Raw genomic sequence first — 26,129 nt, forward strand, 5'->3', positions numbered from 1 at the left:
AAACTCTAAATAAAACATTACAAAATATTATTGCAAATGCATATTTGTACTCACAAAACAGAAACTCCATAGGCACCAAAAATATAAAGTGTAAAGCACACTGATAAATAGGCTTTCAAGTCACAGTGACCAAGGAGTGCTTGTTGATATCAAAAATTTAGAGCTTTGGGTTTCATGGCTGGTTGGGTCAGGAGATAAGCCCTTGGATCCCATAATTTAGGGAACTGTGACAGAGACTTCTGTATGAAGTCAGGACCCTTGAAAGTATACACCTTTAGGAAAAGAGAATATTGGATAAAATATCTCTCATGAGCAAAGGGAGATTTATTTTCTGTATCTGAGAAAGCCTCTGAAAATTTATTACCACAGTTTTGCTCTCACACAGATGCTAGCTTTTAATATATTCTACCTGAATGTTGGTTTTAGATATCTCAAGAGAAACATTAAATTAAATTAAATTGATCCTGGATTGGTAAAGTTTCTGAATACATGACAGAAAGAAGTTCACATTCTTCCTGGATGGATATACCCTCACAACAAGCCTTGGTATTCCCAAACATAAACTCAGTCAAACCTGAATTCACAATCCCAAATTGCAAAATACCTAAGAAAACAAGTCAACATAAAGTAGAGGTGGGAAAAATCAATTAAATAAAAGCAGATTTTCACTCCCCATGACTGAAGATATTAGAATTCCTGGATCTTGAATATAAAATCATATGTTTAATATGTTTAATAGAAATAAAATATGTATTTTAAATGAGCAAGAAAGAAGATACCACTGAAAAAATAGGCAATTTTTCAAAAAACCAAGTAGAAATCCTACAAATTAAAAAATTCAACATAGAAAAATTCAGTGGATCAGATAAATAGCCATTTAGACTAAAGCTAAAGAGAATTTGTGATCTGGAAAAGAGATCTGAGGAAATCAACTAGAATACAACATAGAAAGACTAAGAGGTAAAAGCTCTGAAAATATAATAATGAACTAAAGAGACAAAATAAAATATAACAAAAATCAAATAGGAATTAAAAATAATTGAATAGAAAAATAAAGGGGATATATATTCAATGCTATAATGCTTAAAGCCTTACAATACTTGATGTAAGATATGAATACTCAGAGTCAGGACATATGTAAAGTAGAATTAAGTAGAAAAAAGAAAATAGAAAATTATAATGAGACCTGTCACAGTAACACTGTAGACCGCCAAAGACAAAAAGAAGAGCTCAAAGCTTCCAAAAAGAAAAAAGGTTCCCTTTAAAGACAATGAAAATTCTTTTCAAGGTGTTAAGAGGAAATAATCATCAACCAGCTATGTTTCATTTTCATTAAAGGATAAGTGCTAAATATATAGAATTTCAAAAAATGGATATTTTTATCACTAATGTATCATTAATAAAAGCTATAATTTAAGAAGGAAAATAATTGTGGAAGGGATGTCTGAGAGTAGAAAGACAAGCAAATAAATTGGGGTATCAAAACTAATATCAACAACATGTAAAACAATGATAATATGTACTTTGCGATGTTAAAACACAGATAAAACTACTATTCTAGACAATAATGTAAGATAAAGAAGATATTTAATCAAAGGGAAGGCCTTTCATGCCTTTAGATTATTCAAGAGGAAGCTCCAGTAATTGATTTACCTCAAGCATTATTAAAGTAAGATTTGTGTGTTAATATTTTTAGGTAATTACCCTATAAAAATAGTCTGTATAATTCTACACCAGTGCATGAAAAAAATGGAACTAAAAATTCAATTAATTCATAAAGAGGAAAAACAGGTGAAATGCAAAAGCAGAGAAAAAACAGGACAAATAAAAAGCATAAAATATTATAGTAGAAATGAATTCACACATATCAGTGAGCTCAATAAATAGAAGGGTTTAAAATAGACATACTCAAGATAAATTAATATATTATGGTTGAAACTAAAATAACGAAAGTAGATCTAAAAGGAAAAAAAACAAAAGAAAAATTATTTTAGCATATTATTACCATATAAATATACTTTAAGGAAAAATGCATCATTAATCACAAATAGGATAAATATATAATGATAAAATTTGAGTTTAATAGAAAAACAGACATTGTAACATTGAGGCATGAAATAATATAACTGAAGTATGTATAAATAAAAAGTTGACATAATTACAAGAAGAAATAGAAAAATTCATCATATATAATTAAAATTCAACTCTTTCAGGTAATTGATAGGCCAAGCAGAAAACAAATTTATAAGGCAATAGAAGATTTAAGTCTCACTGTTAGTAAACTTGACTTAGTGAATATACAACCCCAAATCCAACAATTCTCCCATCTGTAAACACACACGGAACATTTTTTTTAAATGACCAAATATCCTAGACCTACACTTTCCAATATGATAGCTACTAGCCACAGGTGGATATTTAAATTTAAATATAAATTGATTAAAATTATATAAAATAAAAAATTAAGTGCTTCAGGCACAATAGTCACATTTCAAGGGCTCAATAACCACATGTGGTTATTGGCCACTATATAGGGCAGCAAAGACACAGAATATTGACATCACTGCAGACAGTTCCACTGTACAACACTGGTCTGGAAAAATATTAAAATATTTCTGCAATGCTAACCATAGAGGAAATTACTGCAAGTTCAAATAAATATCAACTTTGAAGAAGCATGTGTCCTGTTATATCCAAGCCAATTTAAAAAAATATATATCTTTGGTGTAGAAGTTATTTCGTGGGTTTCAAATGAAACAGAAAAAATAAATGAGAGAATTGAGAAGAGGATTGCATTATGCATAAAATCCAATAAACAGGGGCTTCTCCTGGTGGCGCAGTGGTTGAGAGTCCGCCTGCCGATGCAGGGGACGCGGGTTCATGCCCCGGTCCGGGAAGATCCCACATGCTGCGAAGCGCCTGGGCCCGTGAGCCTGCGCGTCCGGAGCCTATGCTCCGCAATGGGAGAGGCCACAACAGTGAGAGGCCCGCGTACCGCAAAAAAAAAAAAAAAAAAATCCAATAAACAAATGATCAAATGATTAAGTAAGTCACAAAGGATTAGAGAGAAATGGTAAAGAGTCACACTCACCAACTAGCATTGCTTAAAGAAGAAAAAGCATGATTTTAACCTGTTGGACTTTGGGAAGTCCAAATAAACAGGAGGCCTGTTCTAGATATTCTTGGCTAAAATATACAGATTAGATCACTTTTCTATTCTTTAACAGTATCCTATACCCAGAAATAAACCCACACATATATGTTCAACTGATCTTCAACATGGATGCCAAGAATATCCCAACGGGGAAAAGATAGTGTCTTCAACAAATAATGTTAGAAAAACTAGATATCCACATGCAAAAGAATGAAATTGGACTATACACAAAAGTCAACTCAAAATGGATTAGAGATTTAAACATTAGACCTGAAACTATAAAACTCCTAAAAGGAAACATAGGGGAAAAGCTTCATGACAATGGTTTTGGTGATAATTTCATGACACCAAAATCACAGGCAACAAATGCAAAATGGACTACATCAAACTAGAAAGCTTCTGCAAAGCAAACAGTCAAAAGAGGGAGAGGCAAATTAGGGAATAGGAGAAAATATTTGCAAACCATATGTCTGATAAGGGGTAATTTTCCAAAACATATAAGGAACACCTTCAACTCAATAGCAAACTAATATTTGATTAATAAATGAGGTAAGTACTTAAATGGACATTTCTCCTAAGAAGACATACGAATTGCCAGAAGGTATGTAAAAAGATGTTCAACATCACTAAGCATCAGGGAATACAAATCAAAACTACAAAGAGATATCTCTCATGCCGGTCAGGATAGCCATTATTAGAAAAAAAAAAAAGAAAAAAAAAAGTGTTAGTGAGGATGTGGAGAATTTTGAACCTTTGCACACTGTTGGTGGGAATGCAAAATGGTGCAGCCACTATGGAAAACAGTATGCAGCTTCCTCAAAAACTTAAAAATAGAACTCCTACGTAATCCAGCAATCCAACTCCTGGGTATATATTCAAGGGAGTTAAAATCAAGATATTGAAGACACATTAGTACTCCCATATTCACTGAAGCACTATTTACAACACTTAACATGTGGAAACAACCTAAATGTCCATCAATGGATAAATGGATTTTAAAAATATAGTATATATGTACAAAGGAATATTATTCAGCCTTTAAAAAGAAGGAGATCCTGCAATATGTGATAAGGACAATATGGATGAACCCTGGGGACACCATGCTAAGTGAAATAAGCCAGTTACAGAAGGACAAATACTGCATTATTTCACTTATATGAAGTATCTAAAGTGGTCAAATTCATAGAAGCAAAGAATAAAATGATGGTTGCTAGAGACTGCGGGGGAAGAGCCAATGGGGAGTTGCTAATCAAGAGGTATAAAACTTCAGTTATGTAAGATGAATAAGTTCTAGAGATCTGCTGTACGGCATCGTGCCTATAGATAACAATGCTGTATTATACACTTAAAAATCTGTTAAGGGGATAGATCTCATATTAAGTGTTTTATGCAATAAACAATAATTAAAAAATACTACAGATGAATCAAATATACAGTGAACCAATGTAGCCTAAACTAAAGCTGATCTCAATTCCATGGTTTGGCCACAGACTGTGGTCCTATTAAAGGCTGAATACACATCTGGATAATATCTCATCTAACTCTTCACCTTATTAACTCCTGAACTCCTCTTTCAGATCTCAGAATAAATAATTTAAAATTTCTCTACATCCCTAGGTCCTAGAACAGGGTCTGCCACATAGTTGGGGCTCGGAGAATAATGGTTGAGTACAGAAAGGGATAGATGAATGGGTAGAAGACTCCAAATCTAACATGATTCCATGTTCTATTTTCAGTGTCAAAGTGTAAGAGGTTATAGGTGGTAGAGGTGACGAATTTCTGGTCAGAACCAATCATACTTTCATGTCTCCTCCTGGGGGAATTCTCATTCCCTTTCCTCTCTAGACACCCAGAGTCCTGGAATTAACCCCTATTGAACTAGAGAAACTTTAGCTGCATATCCAATGCAACCACGATGTTTTTCAACAGAAATCTGCATTCTATTTTTAAACAAGAAAAAGAGTTGCCTATTGAGACTCTCTTCATCACAAGTAAGAGAAATCCAACTAAAACAAACTTAAACCAAAATGCTAATATATTTACAAATATTCAGGTCTTATGCATGGAGAATAGGAGTGCAGTTGGTTAACAGGGTTTCCAGTACCACCAGAGTTACCATTCCTTTTGCTTCATTCTCTCTGAATTGTTTTCCATAGCATGTTTACCTAGGGGAGAATTTGGCCAAGCTTCAGTGATGTGCCCTTGGCCACCTTTGGTGCATTGCCAATGCCTGTGCCAATTAATTGTGGCCAAAAGAGAGTGTGTGTGGTGGAGGGGGGCGGTAGGGAGGGCGGATGATCTGTAAGGAAAAGGAAGCTCCTCTGCGACTATGTTGAATGGGAGGGGGAGTTTGCCTGGAAATGGGACAGGACAGAACACTGGGCGGACAAAAGCAATAGGTGCCTAACATCTGCTTGGAGGTGTTGTCTGACTATTCTTCTAGGTGCATTGATATAGAGACAAACTGAGCCTGGATAAAACAGCCCATATGCATTTTGCACTGTTTCTTCACATTAAAAACAACTAAAACAAGACATTTTGCAATATGCATTGAAAAGTGTCTGGTTCTGACACATGTAGGAATACCTCTTACATTACTCAAATATTCCACATGTCCAGAGTTTCCCTAACTGCTTTGATCTGCTTCAGTATTTTCACTTTTGACAGCTATGCAATGCCATAGAATCAGCTTGGTATTTGTACTGAGTTCCTAAAATCCATTCATCTACCATTGATATTATGAGCCCCAGCCTTCAACATTGTGGTGATCTACCAAAATTCCTGCTTCAAATTTCCATAAAGCTATAAGAAAGGGAGTTGGAGTTACATAACTGCCACAAAGACTATTGCTACAACCACAGGGTTCTTATCAAGTGCCCCAGGGCATAAATAATGAAATAAACGCAGATAATATGAAAAAATAACAAATTCAATAAATAAAGTATGGATGGGCCAGAACAATACTAAGGACAATCTGTAAAATGCTTTCAACAACCATGACTCTTGGATGCAAACAGAATCTGATTTGTCTGAAAGATTTTTTTTCCCTGTAATGATAAAGCAACACTCAGTAAATCCTCGTTTACTCACTCAATATGTTTTGTATAAGTAGGACATTTAAAGAACATTGCTTTCCAGATATAATATGCAAGGAAATGCTTGCATCATAGGAGCATGTCCTTAGTGACCTGGGGATATTTATTCACTTCAAAAATAAATTTACTACAGCGAGGAATAGGTCCCAAATTATTCAATAAAAAGGAAATTATCTTCACTAAATTTTTTGATCAATATATACCCTTTGCTTATTCCTCATTATAATGCTGTCAATATTCAGAGGGAAAAGATGAACACAAAACAAACTGCAGGACCTGCAGCTTCAGGAGGATATTTGCCATTTGGAGACAATGCATTGCTCATAGTAGATTGGTATGTTTCCCTCTAGTGGTTAAAAGGCATTTAACTCTACCAACCAAGTCACCTTTTGAGAAACAAATCGGGAATCAAGAACAAGGCAGCATTTAGCGAGGCAAAAATTAACATGGGTCTTAAATTAAATGATCTGCAAGTAGAATCAAGTCTGCTTATTACGAAAAAAACTAATTCATAGTTTAAATACCTGATCAATTTCCACAGGATGAACAAGGACTCGGGCTGATGAGAGAGGTTGAATGAAAAATCAGAAGGGGAAACAATTAAAATACTTAGTACAACCAATTCATTTCAGTGTGGCACGAGATTAGTAAGGAAGCAAGATTAGCAATTTTTAATAACATGTTGCATTACTTATTTAAAAATCCCTATTAAAATAATTTCATTTTTGAAAATCAGAATTCATAAACTGGCTTCATTCCAATGACTGATTGCATTTCTCTTGGGACACTGTCGCCTTAGGGTGGGCAGGGTTATACCTCACAAGCAAGAGAAGCGGTGACACTCTAATCACAGCAATCATTTGCCGAAATACATCACCAGGCCTAAAATATTCCACGAGGTGAGACAAAGGAGTAGTTTGTGACACTGGTTGCATTTAACTCTTTAAAATGCAAGACAGTTACACAAAATACTGTATCTCCCTTCTTCTAAATACTATGAGCCTGTTAGGATATTGACAATCAACTCAACAGCAAATGCCACACCAGCTCCAAATATGCATGCTAGGGTTTCCTGAGCAATCAAACTTGCTGAAATTAAGGGTCAAAAGATCAGCACTGTAACTTTAGGCAACCCAGGGGAAGACAACAATCTTCCACCTTTGTGGTATTCTGTGAACTGGCCATGATCACAGAATGTGAAAAACAGCTATCAGATCACAGGATCATTTCTGCACCAGAAAGCACCTGCAGTTATTATGTACAAAAGAGGCTCACAATGCCAGGCTTTCAGAAGCATATAAAGCAAGCTGGCCTTCCAATTTCTCCTACGAAATACGTGCACGATATAGAGCAAAGAAAATGCCCATGATACAGACACACGCATACAAATCCTTCCCGACTCAACTATTCAGAGTTTGGTTTACACTGTGAATTATTGAAGGAGCGTGAAAAAGAGAAGCTAAAAACAGAAGCTTGAAATTATCAGCTCATCACCCATAAGGAGGCTAGAGATCCCAAGGAGGAAGGCTGAACAAAACAGAAACAATTATTCTACAAATCCTCTTTGTGTTTAACAGGTTATAAACAACACAGCCAATAAATTTATCTTGCCTTTCTAAGACAAATTAACGAGGGAAATAGAACTGCATTAAATTATTGATCATTTACTTCATATATTTAGTCACTGTCCACAATGAGCTGTAGAAAAAATACAAGGGGTCCCAGCCTTCTAGAAAATGGAATCAATAAAGCAGATACACAAATATGCTATTTTAATTTATATTTTGTTTCTCTTTAGCAGCAACTGTACAAAGCTACAGGAGATTAAACAGAGATTTCTTGGTTTTTTTAGAAACCTTAGAGAAGGTTATCAATTGTGAAACCCAAGCTATGAAAATTCAAAATACACCTCTTTTTCCATATTGTGATCAGCTAAAATAGATTAGTCACAAAATACGTTAATTACTGAGTCATGTCAGAACAAGACAAAGGTGTGTATAAAATCTTAATCCAATCTTGCGCAAAAGGTAATGTGTAAAAGGCTTCGACCAATAATATAGCACCTTAAAAAGTTGAAGTTATTTTGACCTTATTTTGATTTATTTCTTATTTTCCATCAGGTTTAGGGAAATTTATAAAATCTGAAACTTTTTCTTGAATTCTTTAGCATAGCTGAGGTTACAGGATGGGAAGAAATTCATGTAATGCATACTGATATCTATTTAATAAGCGATTTCGGTGATCTGAAATATCATCTGGCCTTTCTAGTTGACGTGACATTAAAAATGAAGCTTGTGTTTTGCATGCAGGATGCTTAATTTAGTCATTGCCATTGCATAGAATTTGATAGGTATATATAAACAGAAGTCATCAGTGTGTACATCATAATCATCCTGGGAGAAATCCTATACTACGCTTGAAAAATGGAGCTTTTAATCTCTATTTTGATTGTAATATTGAGGTCTCTCTTTTGACGGTAAAATTGAGCCAAGCCAGATCTGGAGCTTAAGTTTCTTGACATAGTCCTGTTAAAATGAAAAAATAATAATAATAATAAGGAGATCTTGGTAAAATGCTATCTCACTGGAAGACAGAAGATGGGTGATGAGAAGCTACATTCGGAAGCTGTGGGAAAGGGAAGGTACAGATGAAAGAAATGAAAGGCCAGCAAATGAAAAATGGAAAATGGATGGCAGGCTCACAGCACTTCTAGAATATCCTCCATGAAAAGAAAAGACCAATTGTCAAGAATACATATTAGAACTATATCATGTTTTTTTCTCCCACAGTATACTAATTTCATTTTTTGAAGGATGTGGGAGGATTTTCTCTCTCTTCACGTCCTAGAAATTATTCTATACTGAGAGCTGCCTTACGGACAAACAAAGGCATGCAAAGAAGCAGGGGCATTAGTATTTCCCAGGATGTACACAGGATGATGCCTCACAGAGGTAAGGAGTGTCCTGGCCAGGAGCCAGGATGACAAGCTCCAGCCACCAAGCAGTGAGTCAAGTGCAAGACAACCACACAGACAAATGCGGAAGTCAACCAATTAGTTTTGCTGAACAGAAATATTTATGCCACAGTAACCAGCTAGCTTATTTTCCCCCTGCTAGATGGCTATTTCCTGCGCAATTCCCTGGGTGGGGTGGGGGCACTGAAATGTCTTCTATCATAGAATGGAAAAGTGAGATTAAAGGTTTTTAAGTGCTCTTATATGAAGTCAAAAAGAGAAAGCAGAAGAGCCTTCCTTTCTAATTGCAGCAAGAGGCTGCTTTTGGCCCCTGCCTTTTTATGTTGAGATTGGAAGGACTCTAAAGGATTTTCAGTATGTCAGATGTACCTCTAAAACGTCCCCTAGCACTGATGTACTGATTAATTCTTCACAAGTACCAGTAAATGGCATGATGATTATGAAAGTGAGGAAGCATTTGTTTACTTATCTCTATGACTTCTAATGGAACTTAGGTTGTGGAGTATTGTACTGTTTAATAGGATATCTATTTTAACATATTACCCAATCGGGGCTTCACTGGTGGCGCAGTGGTTGAGAGTCTGCCTGCCGATGCAGGGGACACGGGTTCGTGCCCCGGTCCGGGAAGATCCCACATGCCGCGGAGCGGCTGGGCCCGTGAGCCATGGCCGCTGAGCCTGTGCGTCCGGAGCCTGTGCTCCGCAGTGGGAGAGGCCACAACAGTGAGAGGCCCGCGTACCGCCAAAAAAAAAAAAATAAATAATATTACCCAATCTTCTCACCAATATGCTTTTTCTTTTATACATTCTAAAGCACTCTCTCTTCCTTTTCTTTTTTCTTTTTTTTTTGCGGTACACGGGCCTCTCACCGTTGTGGCCTCTCCCATTGGCTCCGGACGCGCAGAGCTCAGCGGCCGTGGCTCAGCCGCTCCACAGCATGTGGGATCTTCCTGGACCAGGGCACGAAACCGTGTCCCTTGCATCTGCAGGCGGACTCTCAACCACTGCGCCACCAGGGAAGCCCTCTCTCGCTCTCTTCTTTCTCTCCTCTCCCTCCTCCTTCTTCTCTTTCTCCTTCTTTCTCTCTCTCTCATTCCCTCCCTTTTTCTCTTTCTACCTTTCTTCCTCTCCCTTTCCCTCTCCCTCTCTTATACAGCAGCACAGGTAAAGAATCAAAATGTCATCCCAACTAAGTAGATGACATACCAGTGAACCAGACACAAGAGATGGGCATGCTCCTGCTTTATCTACACTTTCATCATCAAAACTGAAGAATTCAATAAACTGCAACAAATGCTTTTGAAAGTTTATAAAGGAAAGCTATTCCTCACATTTTACAGGCTTGGCTTAAAATAGCTACATTCGGTACCCATATTAAGTACATAGTCCACCTAATTAACAATGCACACCTCAACTATCCTAAATATAATTTAGAGAAATTCATTTATCCAAGGTTTTACTAGTGAATTCAGAAACCTCCCCATAAGTTCCTTCTAACACAAGTTTGGGAAGCACTGTGGCCTTTACCTACAAACCCAATACAGTGTTGCAATATTTTCTACAAGTCTGAGAAGGCAGCTCTAATTGATGAAGTACAGTTCCTAGACTATGTAATCGGGCCAAAGATCAATTTTCTGTCCAAAAGATAACAGGACATAAAGAACACACAGAAACAAGATGGCTCTTTCCAAGGAAAGGGATCAATACTACAGTCTACTTCCTCCCACCCCATCTTATTTCTGAACCACTGCAGAAGAACAGAAATTCCTAATGATTTTCCTGCCTATAGCATCCTCACAGCTCGGGTATAAGGCGCACTAGAACAGGCTACATTTAGAGCAGAGAGGGTTTCCCAGGCTGTGAGGAGATCACAGATGGGCATTACCTGGGAGGCAGAAGCAGCATTATTAGCTCCGTGGGTAAAGAGAGGTGGCATTTCAATTCAAGAAAAATGAAAAGGGAAATCCCAGCCTCCTTCAAGATTCTACATGGGCAGTTAACATTACGGAAGGGTCAAGGATGCTAAACCCAAAGTCTCCTATATCCACGCAGGAAAAAGAACAAAGCATTAAGAGCCATAAGAGAAGTCAATAGGCCAGCCTGACCACAGTTGTCAGGGAGTTCTCGGTGTCCCTACACAATCTGCGTACCCAATGTTGGATTATACGTGCTATCTATTTTCTGTGAATTAAACCTCTTAGTATAACTTTCTGGCAGAACTATATGTCCTACAATTCACATATTTCCCAGAGCGCTGCAAGGTAGCAAGAGTTGAATATGTCACCCAGCAATATTGCTGTAAACTAATGACCTGGGGGAATTCATGAAAGATTGCATAGATTACTATGCCTCCACAATAAAGTGATGAGACCGGTCTCTACAAAGCATACATAAAAATCCCATCTATCTGGATCTATCTGGTGTGCATTGACTTATGCACACATTTTAGAAGATGCGTGCAATCTTACCTGGCTCAATTCTTTCCTCTTTACAAAGCCTTCCCTTACAACAGAGCTGAATGTCATGTTTCTGTCCTCTGGACTTATTTTGCATGCCACTCATTTAGAAGCTAGTATTTATGCAGCTACTAGCTTTTATCTTGTTATGTGCATATGTATTACCCATTCACAACTGCCTTCCCATTGTTAATCTATTATTGCATAACAAATTACCCCAAAACCTAGCAGCTTAAAACAATATTTATTATTTCACCCAGTTTTTGAGAGTCAGGCATCTGGTCATGGCTTAGCTGGGTGGCTAACTCAGTGTGGCTTATGGGGGTTCAGCAGAGCTGGCAGTCAAGGATCTAGTCATCGGAAGTCATTACCTGGGCTGGTTTAGTTCCTCACTAGCTGAAGACCTCAATTCTTCACCATGTGGACCACTGCATATGGTGGCTCATGACAAAAGGAGCTTCATCTAGAGCAAGCTGCTGAAAGAGAGAGGGGGGGGGGTATAACCAAGCGGGAAGCCATGGTTTGTTTTATAACGCAATCTCAGAAAAGACAGGATCATCACTTCTACCATGGTCTATTATTCACATAAACCATGTGGGAAGAGATTACACAACTGTGTGAATCCAGGCGACAGGGATTGTTGGGGACCATTTAGCAATCAGCTACCACAAAAACGGTTTCTTTCTACCACTCCCCCTGTCAGAGATTCTAACATGAGACCTTGCTTGGAATGAGTCAATTAATATTTGTTATATATATGATTATCTCCCATATCCTCAAACTATATTATTCAGTTACTCTTTCATTCAACACACTGATAATGTAACATAATAATATTCACAATCTGTTTATTAACAATTACAGTAATTTGACTAGAACTGAAATGATAGAGGTACATTTTTACCATGAACAAATGACTTTTAGTTATTCAGTCTCATTTTGTCTTTATTTCTAAATATTTATTCCTACAAGAAATATTTATTGACCATCTACTAGCTGCCAGGGACATGAAACTACTATACACTTAGATGAATATTATGGTAAGGAAAATAAAGAGTCATGTGGACTCATGAATCAGAGAATACTTTTCTCTATAATATTTAGCAAAATCGAAAAATATGAAATGTAAGATAAAAAACAAGCCTATAAACATGCTATCATTTTGAAGAAAATTAAGTTATGTTTCTACAAGCTTGCGATAGTGTTGATTGTACTAAAATTTGTGACAATTGGATCTCCTAGTAGAAACACAGATACGAGTTCCCACATATACTATTATTAAAAGGGATAAAAATGAGCATAGAGTAACATGAAGAAGCTGTACTAGCAGATGTTGTTCATAATCCTCCAACTATTCATCTCATTTTTTTTCATAAGAGATCTCAATACTGCTCAGATTTCTACCTTTCTCCACACAATTCAGAGCCTTAAGGATTGTACTGATAAGTTTTATTTGAGTGCTTAGTTCAAATTATCAGTTTTCCATTTAGCCATGAAAATTTCATGGATACAGTGTCAAGGTTGGCCTTAGGAAAAATTTGGAATTAAGTGTGACACTTACCCTCTGTAGTGGATTAAACAGAGGTCTCCAGAAGATATGTTTATGTCCTCCTCTCTGGCATCAGTAAATGTGACATTATTTGGAAAAAGATCTTGCAGATGTAATAATTAGGTTTAAGATGTCGGGATGAGATCCTCCTGGATAATTGGGCCCCAAATCCAATGACAGTTTCCTTCTAAGAGACACAAAGGAGAGACACACAGAGAAAAAAGGAGAAGTTATGTGAAGATAGTGGCAGAGACTGAAGTTATGAAGCCATGGAAGTTAAGAAACACCTGGAGCCACCAGAAGCTGGAAGAGGGAAGAAAAGTTTCTCTCCTGGAGACTTCAGGAGAGAACAAAGCTCTGTGATAACAGAGCACAAATCTACCAGTTTCAGACTTCTGGCCTCCAGAATGGTGAGGAAACAAATTTCAGTTGTTTTAAGCCAAGCAGTTTGTGGTATTTGTTACAGCAGCCCTAGGAAATTAATACACCTTCCAACCTAAATAGTGTCCCAAAATTAATTTACATGGTTTTCTTTTGCAGTAAGCTCAGCCTTTCCTAAAGCCAACACCAATAAATGCCAACACCTGCACTAACCCGTCTCCATGCCAACAACTTCACGAACCCTTCCAACACCAACACCTGCACCACTCAGGATTCTCTTCTCCAACAGGGATGAGCCAGCCCATCAGCAAACTAATTCAAGCAATTGGTTAATGGGTATAGCTACATCAATTGATTCATTACTGTGCTACCTTTTTCAGATGACATAATTAGAAACGAGACCTTTCTAAGGGTCCCATTTTCACTGTATTAACAGACTCAGAGCAGGTCAGTGTTTAATGAACTCAGCTCTCACCACTTTGCAGAAGATGAATGAAAGACAATATTTCCGTAACAGAAACATATTGTCTGGACTTCCCTGGTGGCACAGTGGCTAAGAATCCGCCTGCCAATGCAGGGGACACGGGTTCGAGCCCTGGTCCGAGAAGATCCCACATGCCGTGGAGCAAATAAGCCCGTGTGCCACAACTACTGAGGCTGTGCTCTAGAACCTGTGAGCCACAACTACTGAGCCCACGTGCCACAACTACAGAAGCCCGGGTGCCTGGAGCCTGTACTCCGCAACAAAAGAAGCCACCGCAATGAGAAGCCTGCGCACCTCAACGAAGAGTAGCCCCTGCTCGCCGCAACTAGAGAAAGCCTGCGCGCATCAGTGAAGACCAAACACAGCCAAAAGTAAATAAATAAATAAAAATTTATTTAAAAAAAAAACATATTGTCTGAAAGGAAGTTGCGACAAGAGTAGAGAATGAGAAAAACATGGCGGATACTGACTGAAAGCTTGCCAAGTAGTGTTTTCCAGAGTGTGGTTCAAAGAACAATAGTTTTAGAAAAAGTTCTCCAGGAAAAGTGGTTGTCTGGTCAATTAAGTTAATCTGTAATACTCTACTTTGAAAGTAAAAATATATAATGATTTCAAAATGTTATGTTGTTTAAAAATAAGAGGAAAAATAGAGAGAGAGAGACAGAGAGACAGAGAGACAGAGAGAGAGAGAGACAGAGAGAGACAGAGACTCAGCTTGATCATCCCAGTACATATAGTGGTTACTAGTTTGGGTTATTGTATCAAAGTAGAAAAACTTTGCAGTAACATAGACAAATCTGTTTCTAATCCACTACTTAACTAGTTAAGTAATCTTCAGCAAATTACTTAGTAGTTTTAGTTTCCTCACACGTAAAATAAGGAAATGATGCCTATTAAGTTATCTTGTAATCATTTGTTATAATTCATGTGAAACACCTGTACTTCTTAAATGAGATGTTTCCTATAGCCATAAATTCTCCGTAAATGGTTACTATTATGTTTTGTTATTTTTGTGGTTATTATGGTGGTCAGTACCACCATATGGTAGCCAGCATCCCCGCTGCCACCCATTACATGCACGGAAATGCAATTATCTGTAAGAATATTGCTTCAAAATAAAAATAATAAAAATAATCCCAGCAGAGATAGCAAAGCAGAGAGGGCTATTGGTTCAGCAGTGGAAAACTCCTCAGAAAACCGAAGGAATTTATTAACATATCTAAAGAATCAATCTATCAAATAGGGCACTGTGCAGCCTGGAAAGCAGGAAAAGGAGTAAGATTAAGTTTGGCACTGATGTCCAAAGGTCCTCAAGTATTCTGGTGCTTGAGGCAAAGTCAACCTGACTGTTGAAATGACTGTGGAGTCATCGCCTTAAAATTGTCCTAAAATGACTTAAAATGTCTTTGTCCTTTTGACAAAATGGTCCTTAGTTGTAAATGTTTGTATCAAGCTACCAACCTACCTTATCCTGGTACCATTAAATACTGGATTTATCTAACTTCCTGTACTGAGTTGAATGGTGTGCCCCCAAATTTCGTATCCACTTGGAGTCTGTGAAGGTGATCTTATGTGAAAACAGGGTCTTTGCTGAGGTAATCAAGTTAAAATAAGGTTATCTGGGTTAGGCTGGGCCCCAACTCCAATAGGATTGGTTTCCTTTAAGAAAAGGGAAATTTAGACACAAACACATAGGGAGAACTCCATATGACAACAGGGCAGATGTCAGCGATGCAGCTACAAGCCAGGAACAGCAATAATTGCCAAACCCGAGAAACGAGGAAGAGGCAAAAAAAACCACGAAAACCCAACTTTTCCTGGCGCCTACAGGGTGTATGGCCCTGCCTACACCTTGATTTCAAATTTCTAGACTACAAAACTAACTAGACTAAATTTGTGATAATCTGTTACAGGAGCCCTGAGAAAGCACATCCTGTTCATCAAGTAGTTCTCTGGACAAATTTCCCAAGTAAGTAAACATATACGTGGAAATATTAATACTTAAGTACACATACATTTTTCCAGTTCCTTTCTCTATGATAACTGTTTTGTATTTGCAAATTTGTATTATAGCTTTTTTCCATCAACCTTCTGAACTTTTTTTTTTTTTTTTTTTTTTTTTGCGGTACGCGGTCCTCTCACTGTTGTGGCCTCTCCTGTTGAGAAGCACAGGCTCCGGACGCGCAAGCCCAGCGGCCATGGCTTACGGGCCCAGCCGCTCCGCGGCACGTGGGGTCTTCCCGGACCGGGGCACGAACCCATGTCCCCTGCAGTGGCAGGCGGACTCTCAACCACTGCGCCACCAGGGAAGCCCTACCTTATGAACTTTTTAAACACAATCTGCCACTGAAAGATAAACCTGCTCTTATAGGATGTGGACAGTAACAGGTTTCTGAAGGTACTATCCTATGGCAGGAGATAATGTATGAAGCCCCTCTTTAGAGCCTCTAGGGCTTGTGGTCTTGCTCTTGCTGATCCCAGTTCTCTGCTTGACACCATATGCCCCTCCTGATACCTTTGTTGGCAGAGCAGCAAAGAATTTTTCTTTAATAATATTTTATTGCTACTTTCCCACTCAGAACTCCCAGATGGGTTTAATTACCACTGATTACTGAAAAAGTGCTAAGTGACAAAGAAGTCACAAAAATAGTAACACAAACAAATAAATGTTAACATTGGTCAACTTAATCAGACATTTGAGAATATAAGATTTCTTTTTCTAAAAGCCTATGCTTTATATCTCCAAGAAATAATGTACATTTTGATATTTTGGACATAGCTGAGATGATGAAATTAAGAAACAGTTATACCAACATTTCAGTGGACAACTTTCAGATGAAACACACCAAAATAATACAAATATATTAGAATTTTGCCATAAATTTCCCAAAGAATCACTCTCACAGTATTATTATATGGAAAATATTCTTCATTCATTAATGTATTCATTCAATCAATTAAGAGACATTTCTTGAGCACTTATGATAGGCCAAGAAATATGCTAAGTGCTGGAAACACAAAATAGATAGGATATATGATCCATGCCTTCAAAGAACTTATTCTCATAGGGGAGACAGACACAAATGGATAATTACAGTAGATTGATTTGAGTGCTCTCATAAAGGTATAAACAAAGTCCTGTTATTTCCCTGAAAAAGAGAGCTAATAACTTCTTGAGGGAGGCAGGAACTGCTCATTTAGTTTCCTGGCAACATTATGCTAAACAGCAAGTATAATAGGGCCTATTGGCCAACATATCTATACATTCTAACTAATTTATTTAAATCAATATTAGTCATAGCCTTTCGAATGAATCAAGTTCTGAGCATTTGTTTTTTAATTAAAAAATAAATACCAGTAAAATTCGCATCAATTAAACCAAACTTCAGGGCTTCCCTCATGGTGCAGTGGTTAAGAATCCGCCTGCCAATGCAGGGCACACGGGTTCGATTCCTGGTCTGGGAAGATCACACATGCCACAGAGCAACTAAGCCCATGCGTCACAGCTACAGAACCTGTGCTCTCCAGCTGGCAAGCCACTACTACTGAAGCCTGCACACCTAGAGCCTGTGCTCTGCAAGAAGAGAAGCCACTGCAGTAAGAAGCCTGCTCTCTGCAATGAAGAGTAACCCCCACTTGCCACAACTAAAAAAAAAGAAAGCCCACATGCAGCAACGAAGACCCAACACAGCCAAAAATAAATAAATAAATTCATTTATTTATTTAAAAAAAATAAATAAACTTCATTTCCATGCTCATCATTTTCTAAGAAAATCTCTGATAACGCAGTTGATTTATCTCATCAATAAATATTTTGCCCTGCATGCACATAGATTTCCTTTACCAAATAAGTTAGAAAGTGAAGCAAGGGACTTCCAGTTTCAGTCCTGATGTGTAAAAAGCTTAAAAGTTATAACTGCCATTCTCATAGCAAGTAAAATCTGAAAAAAACAAAAATCAACAACTCTTCTTGAAACTATAAAAGAACTGAGACTGTTAGGCAAACCACCATCCACCCCAAAATCTGGAGAGACAGGTGGATAGTAGCCAAGATATGTTTACTTGGAACAGAAACTATAAACTGGTAGGAATACTTGAAGGTAATTTTGACAAATTGCTGAGATTAAGTGTCAAACTGAGAAACTACTGAGGGCCACTCACAGGAAGCAAACATATGTGTGTGGGGGTTTTACCTTCAGGAATCTCACCAGGTTCTCATGGTGAAGAGCCAAGAAAAACCCAAATCTCTGGACCTGCTCTGAAAGACACGTCAAAAGAAGTTCTTCAGGGAGAAGAAAAATGATAGAGTTCAGGAACTCATATCTACACAAACAAAAAGGAGTATTAGAGAAGGAATGAATGAAGATAAAATATAATTTAAAATAATTTTCCTTCTTACTTGCTCTAAAAGATAGCCATTTGTTTGAAGTATAATAATAACAATATTGGTGATTATAGCATGTGCAAAAGTGAAATGGATGTCAGGAATTTCTTAAGGTATGTGGGGCTGGGGATTGGGCATATTCTATTATGAGGTATTTGTCTTACCTAAGAAGTGATATAGCATTATTTCAATGTGGATTGAATCAGTTGTAAATGTATATTTCAAACACCAGGGCAAAGACTAAAATATCTTTAAAAGAAGTATAATCGATATGCTAAGAGAAGAGATAAAATGAATCACATAAAATGCTCAATTAAAACAAGAGAAGGAAGGAAAAGAGAATAAAGAAGAAGCAAAGAATAACTGCAGCAAATAGAAAACAATTACAAACATTAGATATTAATCAAGCTATATCATAATCACATTAAATGTGAATGTTCGAACTACACCAATCAGAAGGCAGAAACCGTCAGAATGGATAAAAGAAAAAGACCCAACTATATACTATCTATAAAATCCCACTTTAAATATAAAGATTTGGATAGGTTAAAAAGTAAATGGATAGATTAAGTTATATTATATTAACACTAATCAAAAAAAGGTGGAGTAACTACATTAATTTGTGACAAAACAAACTTCAGAGCAAGGAAAATTATCAGGGATAAAGAGAGATATTATGTAATGATAAAGATGGCAATTCTCCAAGAAAATATTATTAATCCACAAGGTGTATGCACCTAGAAACAAAGCATCAAAATATATGAGGCAAAACTGATAAAACTGCAAGGAGAAATAGACAAATCTACTATTTTAAAAGACTTCAATACCCCTCTTACCAGTAACTGATAGATTAGACAGGCAGAAAATCAGTAAAGACATAGTAGATCTAAGAAAACACTCAGTTAACTTGATCTAATAGACACTTATAGAATACTCCATCCCACAAGAGCAGAATACATATTTGTCTCCACCTCACATGGAACATTCACCAATATAGACAATAGACTTGGCCACAAAACAGAACTTAACAATTTAAAAGAAGAGAAATCATAAAAATTGTGTTTTCAGCCACTTGAAATTAAAAGAGAAGTCAAGAGCAAAAAAATAGCTTACAAAATCTCAAAATATTTGGAGATTAAACAAAAACACACTTCTAAATAATGTAAGGGTCAAAGAAGTCTCAAGAGAAATTTGTAAATATTTTAACTAAATCAAAATGAAAGTAATACTTATCAAAATTTGTGAAATGCAGCATAAGCAGAATTTAGAGTGAAATAAATGGTAGTAAATGCATATACTAGAAAGCAAGAAAAATATAAAAGTATTAAACCTTAGGAAACTAGAAATAGAAGAGCAACTTAAGCCTTCTTAAAGCAAGCAGAAGAAAAGAAGAAAAATAAAAACTGTGCAGAAATCGATAAAATTTAAAATGAGAAAACAATAAAAAAATTAACAAACCCAAAGTGTGGTTCTTTGAAAAGTTCAATAAAATTGGTAAACCTCTGTTATGGGTTGAACTGTCTGTCCTCCAACCTCCACCCCCTGCCAAAATTCATATGTTGAAGTTCTAACTCCCAGTACCTCAGAATGTAAACTAATGTGGAAATAGGGGCATTGCAGATGTAATTAGTTAAGATGAGGTCATACTGGCGTAGGGTGAGCTCCAATATAATAAGACTGATGTCCTTATAAACAGGCAAAACTTGCACAGATACATTTATACAGAGAAAACGACCCAGGAAGTTATGCTGCCACATGCCAAGGAACTACCAGAGGCTAAGAGAGAGGCCAGGAGCAAACCCTTCCCTAGCACCTTTAGAGAGAGCATGGCTCTACTGCATATCAGTTTCAGATTTGGGGCTCCAGAACTGTGAGACAATACATTTAAATTGCTCTAAGTCATGCCAAGTTTGTGGTACTTTGTTACAGGGAAACTAATACAACCTCTAGCAAGGCTAACAAAGAAAAAAAGAAGACAAAAATTGTCAATATCAAAAAATGAAAGAGCAATGATCACTACTGACCCCATTAACATTAAAAGGATAGTAAAGGAATACTATGAACAACTCGATGCCTACAAACATAACTTAAATATAATAGGTCAATGATTTGACAGGCACAATCAAACAATACATCCACAAGGAGAAAGAGATAAACTAAATAGGCCTACATCTAATAAGGAAATTGGATTGATAATTAATAACCTTCCATAAAAGAAAGCAACACACCAGATGGTTTCACTAGCAGATTCTACCATACATTTAAGGAAGAAGTTGTCAATTCCCCACAATTTCATCTAGAAAATAGGGAACACTTCCTAATTCATTCTAAGACCAGCATTACCCTAATACAAAAACCAGATAAAGACATAACAAGAAAAGAAAACTACAAGTCAATATCAACTACAAGAAGTTGTCAATTCCCCACAATTTCATCTAGAAAATAGGGAACACTTCCTAATTCATTCTAAGACCAGCATTACCCTAATACAAAAACCAGATAAAGACATAACAAGAAAAGAAAACTACAAGTCAATATCTCTTATGAACATAGATGCAAAAATCTTTAACAAAATATTAACAAAATAATCCCACAATGAATAAAAACAATTATACACCACAACCAAGAAGGAATTATTCCAGGTAAATGAGGCTGATTCACCCTTTGGAAATCAAATAATGTAATCCACTACATCAACATGCATCATCATTCATATGAACATATCAGTTGATAAAGACAAAGCATTTGACAGCATCCAACACCTAATCATGATGAAAACTCTCAGCAAAGTAGGAATAGAAGGAATACAGTGAAACTTCCTTAACTTGATGAAGAACATTTATTAAAAAAAACAAACAAAATCCAGCTAACATCATCATACTTAATGGTGAGAGACTGGATGTTTTTCCTCTAAAGTTGGGAACAAGGTAAGGATGTCCCTTCTTTCGAATTCTATTCAAAATCATACTAGAAGCCCTAGCAAGTGCATTAAGACAAGAAATTGAAATAACAATCTATACAAATTGGATAGGAAGAAATAAAATGGTCTTTGTGCACAGACGACATGATTGTCTATATAGAAAATTCCAAGGAGTGAACAAAACAAAACTTGGAACTAATAAGCTTACAGAATACAAGATTAATATACAAAATACTGGGAAAAATATTTGCAAAACAACACATATCTGATAAAGGACTTATATCCGAACTATACAAAGAATTCTAAAACTCTACAATAAAAAAATACAAACTAATTTAAAAATGGGCAATAAATCTGAATAGATATCTCACCAAAGAAGATCTACAGATGGCAAATAAGCATATGAAAGCTGTTCAACATTATTTGTCATAACCTTCTGAAAAAGAATCAGGCAGTTGCAAATTAAATTAAGCAATTGCAAATTAAAACAACAATGAGCTATCACTACACACTTACCAGAATGGCTACAATTTAAAAAACTGACAATACCAACTGCTGACTAGGCTATGGAACAGGAACTTTCATTCTTTGCTAGTGGGGAGGCAAAATGCTATAGCTACTATGGGAGATAGTTTGGAAGTTTCTTACAAAACAACACATTGTCTTACCACATGTTCTAGTAGTCACACTCCTAGATATTTACTTAACTGATCTGAAAACGAATGTCCACAAAAAACGTGTATGTGAAGGTTTATAGTAGCTTTATTCATAATTTCAAAAGTTGGAGGCAACCAATGTCTCCTTCAGCAGGTCAACGGGTAAACAAACTATGTACATCTATCTATACAGTGGAATGTTATTCAACAATTAAATATAGAGTTATCAAGCCATGAAAATACGCAGAGGAAACTTAAATGTATATTGCTAAGTGAAAGAAGCCAGTCTGAAAAAATTTCATATTGATGATTCCAATTCTATGACATTCTGGAAAAAGCAAAATTATAGACAGTGAGATTGATGATTGCCAGGAGTTTGGTGGAGAGGTGTTGAATAAATAAAGCACAGAAGATTTTTTAGGGTGGTGAAAGTATTCTCTGTGATTTGTCAAGTTCCGTAGAACTTTATAGACAAAAAGTGAACTTTAACATATCAAAAATCCTTTAGGAGATTGGGGGATCTTAGAAAGGACTGCAGACTGTTATCAGATAAACTTACATTTTTACAAAATATGAACAAATCACACTAAGGGAGTTGGGGGCAGGGGAAGGTGATGACCTACATAACTGGAAATGAGTGGATTCTTTGACTGAAGGCAAAAGGAACGATAACACTGTCTTCCATCTGATAAAGTTGTTTTCCATGGAGGTGCAAGTTAACAATTATGATGCTGCTATACATGTATCCTGGAATTGAACAATTATGTCAATGAATGGTGGATGATGAGAGTCAGATTTCTCACTGTTCAAGTAGGAGTTTACATACAAGCAAGGAAGGAGGTTAGAATGATCCACGTGGCAACAGACAGGAGACATCAGGATGAACTCATAGTTAGCTTAATATAGATACAGATGATTACATATAGAAATATTTACAGATATATGTATATACACAAGTTAGTATACTCACATATATTTCTTTTTTCTGTCAACTAAGAAGGCCTAAAGCAATCACATCACAATAGCAATGAGCATACCTAACATACGGATCTTGGTTTCAAAAACCTTTCTCCAGCCAAAGGAACCAGCAAAACTTGCATAAATAGCAGATTCCAGGACTGGGGCAGGAAATATACAAGACGAGTCTGGAATATCTTGTAGAGCCCAAAAGTAAGTCCTCAGAAAAACTTCACCATGATGGGGGCATGTCAAGGGGATATAGGAATCGACTGAAAGAGCTCCCAGTAGCCCCAGAAGGAACAATTTGATAAACAAAATATTTAAAGTAGTATAAAATACATTTCCATGAGGCTATATTGATATTAATAAGTAATTGAATAAGTAAATGGAAGGGAAAGAAGAAACAAATTTTCCATGCAGAAGAATTACAGATAATTTATGAGATACTCTGCCCTAGAGGAAGAGCACATAACTTTCTGCCCCTTCAGTGTGGACTGGGCATAATGACTTCCTTTCAATGAGTACAGTGGGGAAAGAGGGGTTACTAACTTCACAGTGGAGAAACCTGTCAAACACTACCTCAGCCAGGTGATCAAGGTCAACATCAATAGCGATAAATCGTGTTGATAGTATGTATTATTGATATAGTATGATGAAAATGGCACTTTACCTCTGTGGTCTTCCTCCTAAAAGCCCATAATTCCAATCTCATCATTAGAAAAACATCAGACAAATTCCAGTAGAAGGGCATTCTACTGCCTGACTAATACTCCACAAAACTGTCAAGGTCATCAAAACTAGCAAATTCTGAGGAACTGTCACAGTCAAAAGGAGTCTAAAGAGACATGACAACTAAATGCACTGTAGTATCCTGGATGGTGCCCCGGAACAGAAAAAGAACCTTAGCTAAAACTAAGGGACTCCAAATGATACGGACTTTAGTTAACAATAAGGTCAAGACTGGTTCATTAGGTGTAGCAAATGTATCATGATAACGTAAGATGTTAATAATATGTGAAACTGGATATGGGGTGCATGGGAATTCTCTGTACTATCTTCTCAATTTTTCTTTAAATCTAAACTGTTGTAAAAAATAAAGTCTACTAAAAAAGAAGAAAGAAACCCACTCCTAATCATAAGAAAAGACACTACAATTATTCTAATTTTTAAAAAGTGAAACAAGGATTATACCACATGCTTTTGAGTTCTCAATGCTTTTCTACTTTGGGGAGTTCCCCCCCTCCAAATACTCCAGCCATCCAGGAACATTCTCAACTGTTCCAGTCAAAAATAGTAACTTTCAAAAATGGTGAAAATCAGTCACTTTCAGTCAGCTTGACTGTCAACATAACAAGAAAACACAGCAGGTTAGAATTAGAATATCTCTTTCTCCACCTTGAGTATGTGAAAAATATACCCGTCTTTATTTTCCATAGTAATCTTGGGTGTTTTTATCTAGACATGTGTTAACTGTGTAAGATAAACGAAGGGTGGCAGAAAATAAAGGCTTTAAGTTTAGTTGCACATCAAATAGTCCCCAGACATAGTCATTAATAACAAGATGCTTGAAGTTTAATCAAACATAAGTTGCACTTCTATTCTTTTTTCATTGTAAGGATATGTTTTACAAAATCTACTTAGAATAAGAAGAAATGGTTAAAAAATAAAATCAGTTTAAAACACTTAAGAGAAAAAGACTTAAAAAATAATATGTGGCTTCACACTTAACATCAATTGTTTAGTTAAAAACAACGTTAATAAGTTATTAATTATCAGTAACTGATAGAGTGATAAAATAAGCTATTAAAGAAATTTACTGCATATTAATCTTTAGATAAAATACTACATATTTTCAGCAATCCATTTTCTTATTATTCTAATAACATACAAGCTAAGAGGCTTTTCAGGAGCCATAACTGTATAGATATTCAATTACATTATTTTAAAGAGGAAGCTGAGGTAAATTGCTCCTTATGTCTCCTTTCTCTGACTGCATCCAAAGTCTATGCATTTTGAGGCCCAATTCTCCATCCACTTAATCCACAATTATTTGTTTAAATGCTCTAGCATTAATTGAATTCCTAAGCTCTTACAGCTTGTAGCAGTCATCCTGGAAATTGCTATGCCTTATTAGGTATTATATTGTATAGCACTATTTTAATTTTTAGAAATTGTATCACTTTTTAGCCAATTGTAAATTCTCAGAAGATCAGAACCATGTGAAATACTTCTTTGATCTAGCTTCCATTACCTAATAAAGTGCCAAACACATACTGGGCATTAAAGAAATACTTTCTGATTAATGAAATGATGTGATCTAATCTACTCATTGAAGGAAGAATTTGTAAACATCAATGTTTAGTAATATATTGGCTTTATCTAAAACTAAATCATGGTTGAAAATGTTTTGCTAAGTTCCTTAATGGAATATCTTCTCTTTTTATTTTAGCAAAACTCAAATAATGTTTGAATATTTTCTTATCATTTTAACATAGAAAAGTGTATCATATAAATAAGATGTTGCATTTGAAGAACATCTTTTTGATGAACAAGTTAAATATTAACAAAAACAACTATGTAACAGACAATAAATAAAGGCTTTATATAGACTATGTTCTCTGACAATTACACAATAAAATTAGAAATCAGTAGTAAAAGGAGTAAAAATATTCATGTCTCTGATCACCACTTTCCCATAAAGGTAGATTATTTTTACCAAACCTCCTACTAGAAACAACTAAAAATAAAGGATAAAGTAAAAGAATAATCTTCATAAAGGCAGCACAAATCTGATGAAATATTAAGGAATTCCCAGCCTGCAATCTAAGCACAGGAGGGGAAAAGGAAGAGTCTAATCCACCCTGCCATAAGGCATTTGCTCTGGCTAAACCTAGCTATGGCCTGGAAGGACCCCGAAAAGCCTAGGGACACCCATGGTGAGGACTTTGATTCGTGAGCCTACGATGTTGATTTGTGACACTAAAGGCTACACGGTTAGAGTAAGGTGAACCTAAAGTAAACCCTCTGTCACTTTGCAAGGGAGTAGGGAAGGAATCCATCCTTGAGTGCCTGTAAACACATGTAACTGTCATAGTGTTATAGAGCTCCACTTGTCTT

Source organism: Grampus griseus (assembly GCF_964374135.1).
Source record: "Grampus griseus genome assembly, chromosome: 13".
Lineage (NCBI taxonomy): Eukaryota > Metazoa > Chordata > Mammalia > Artiodactyla > Delphinidae > Grampus > Grampus griseus.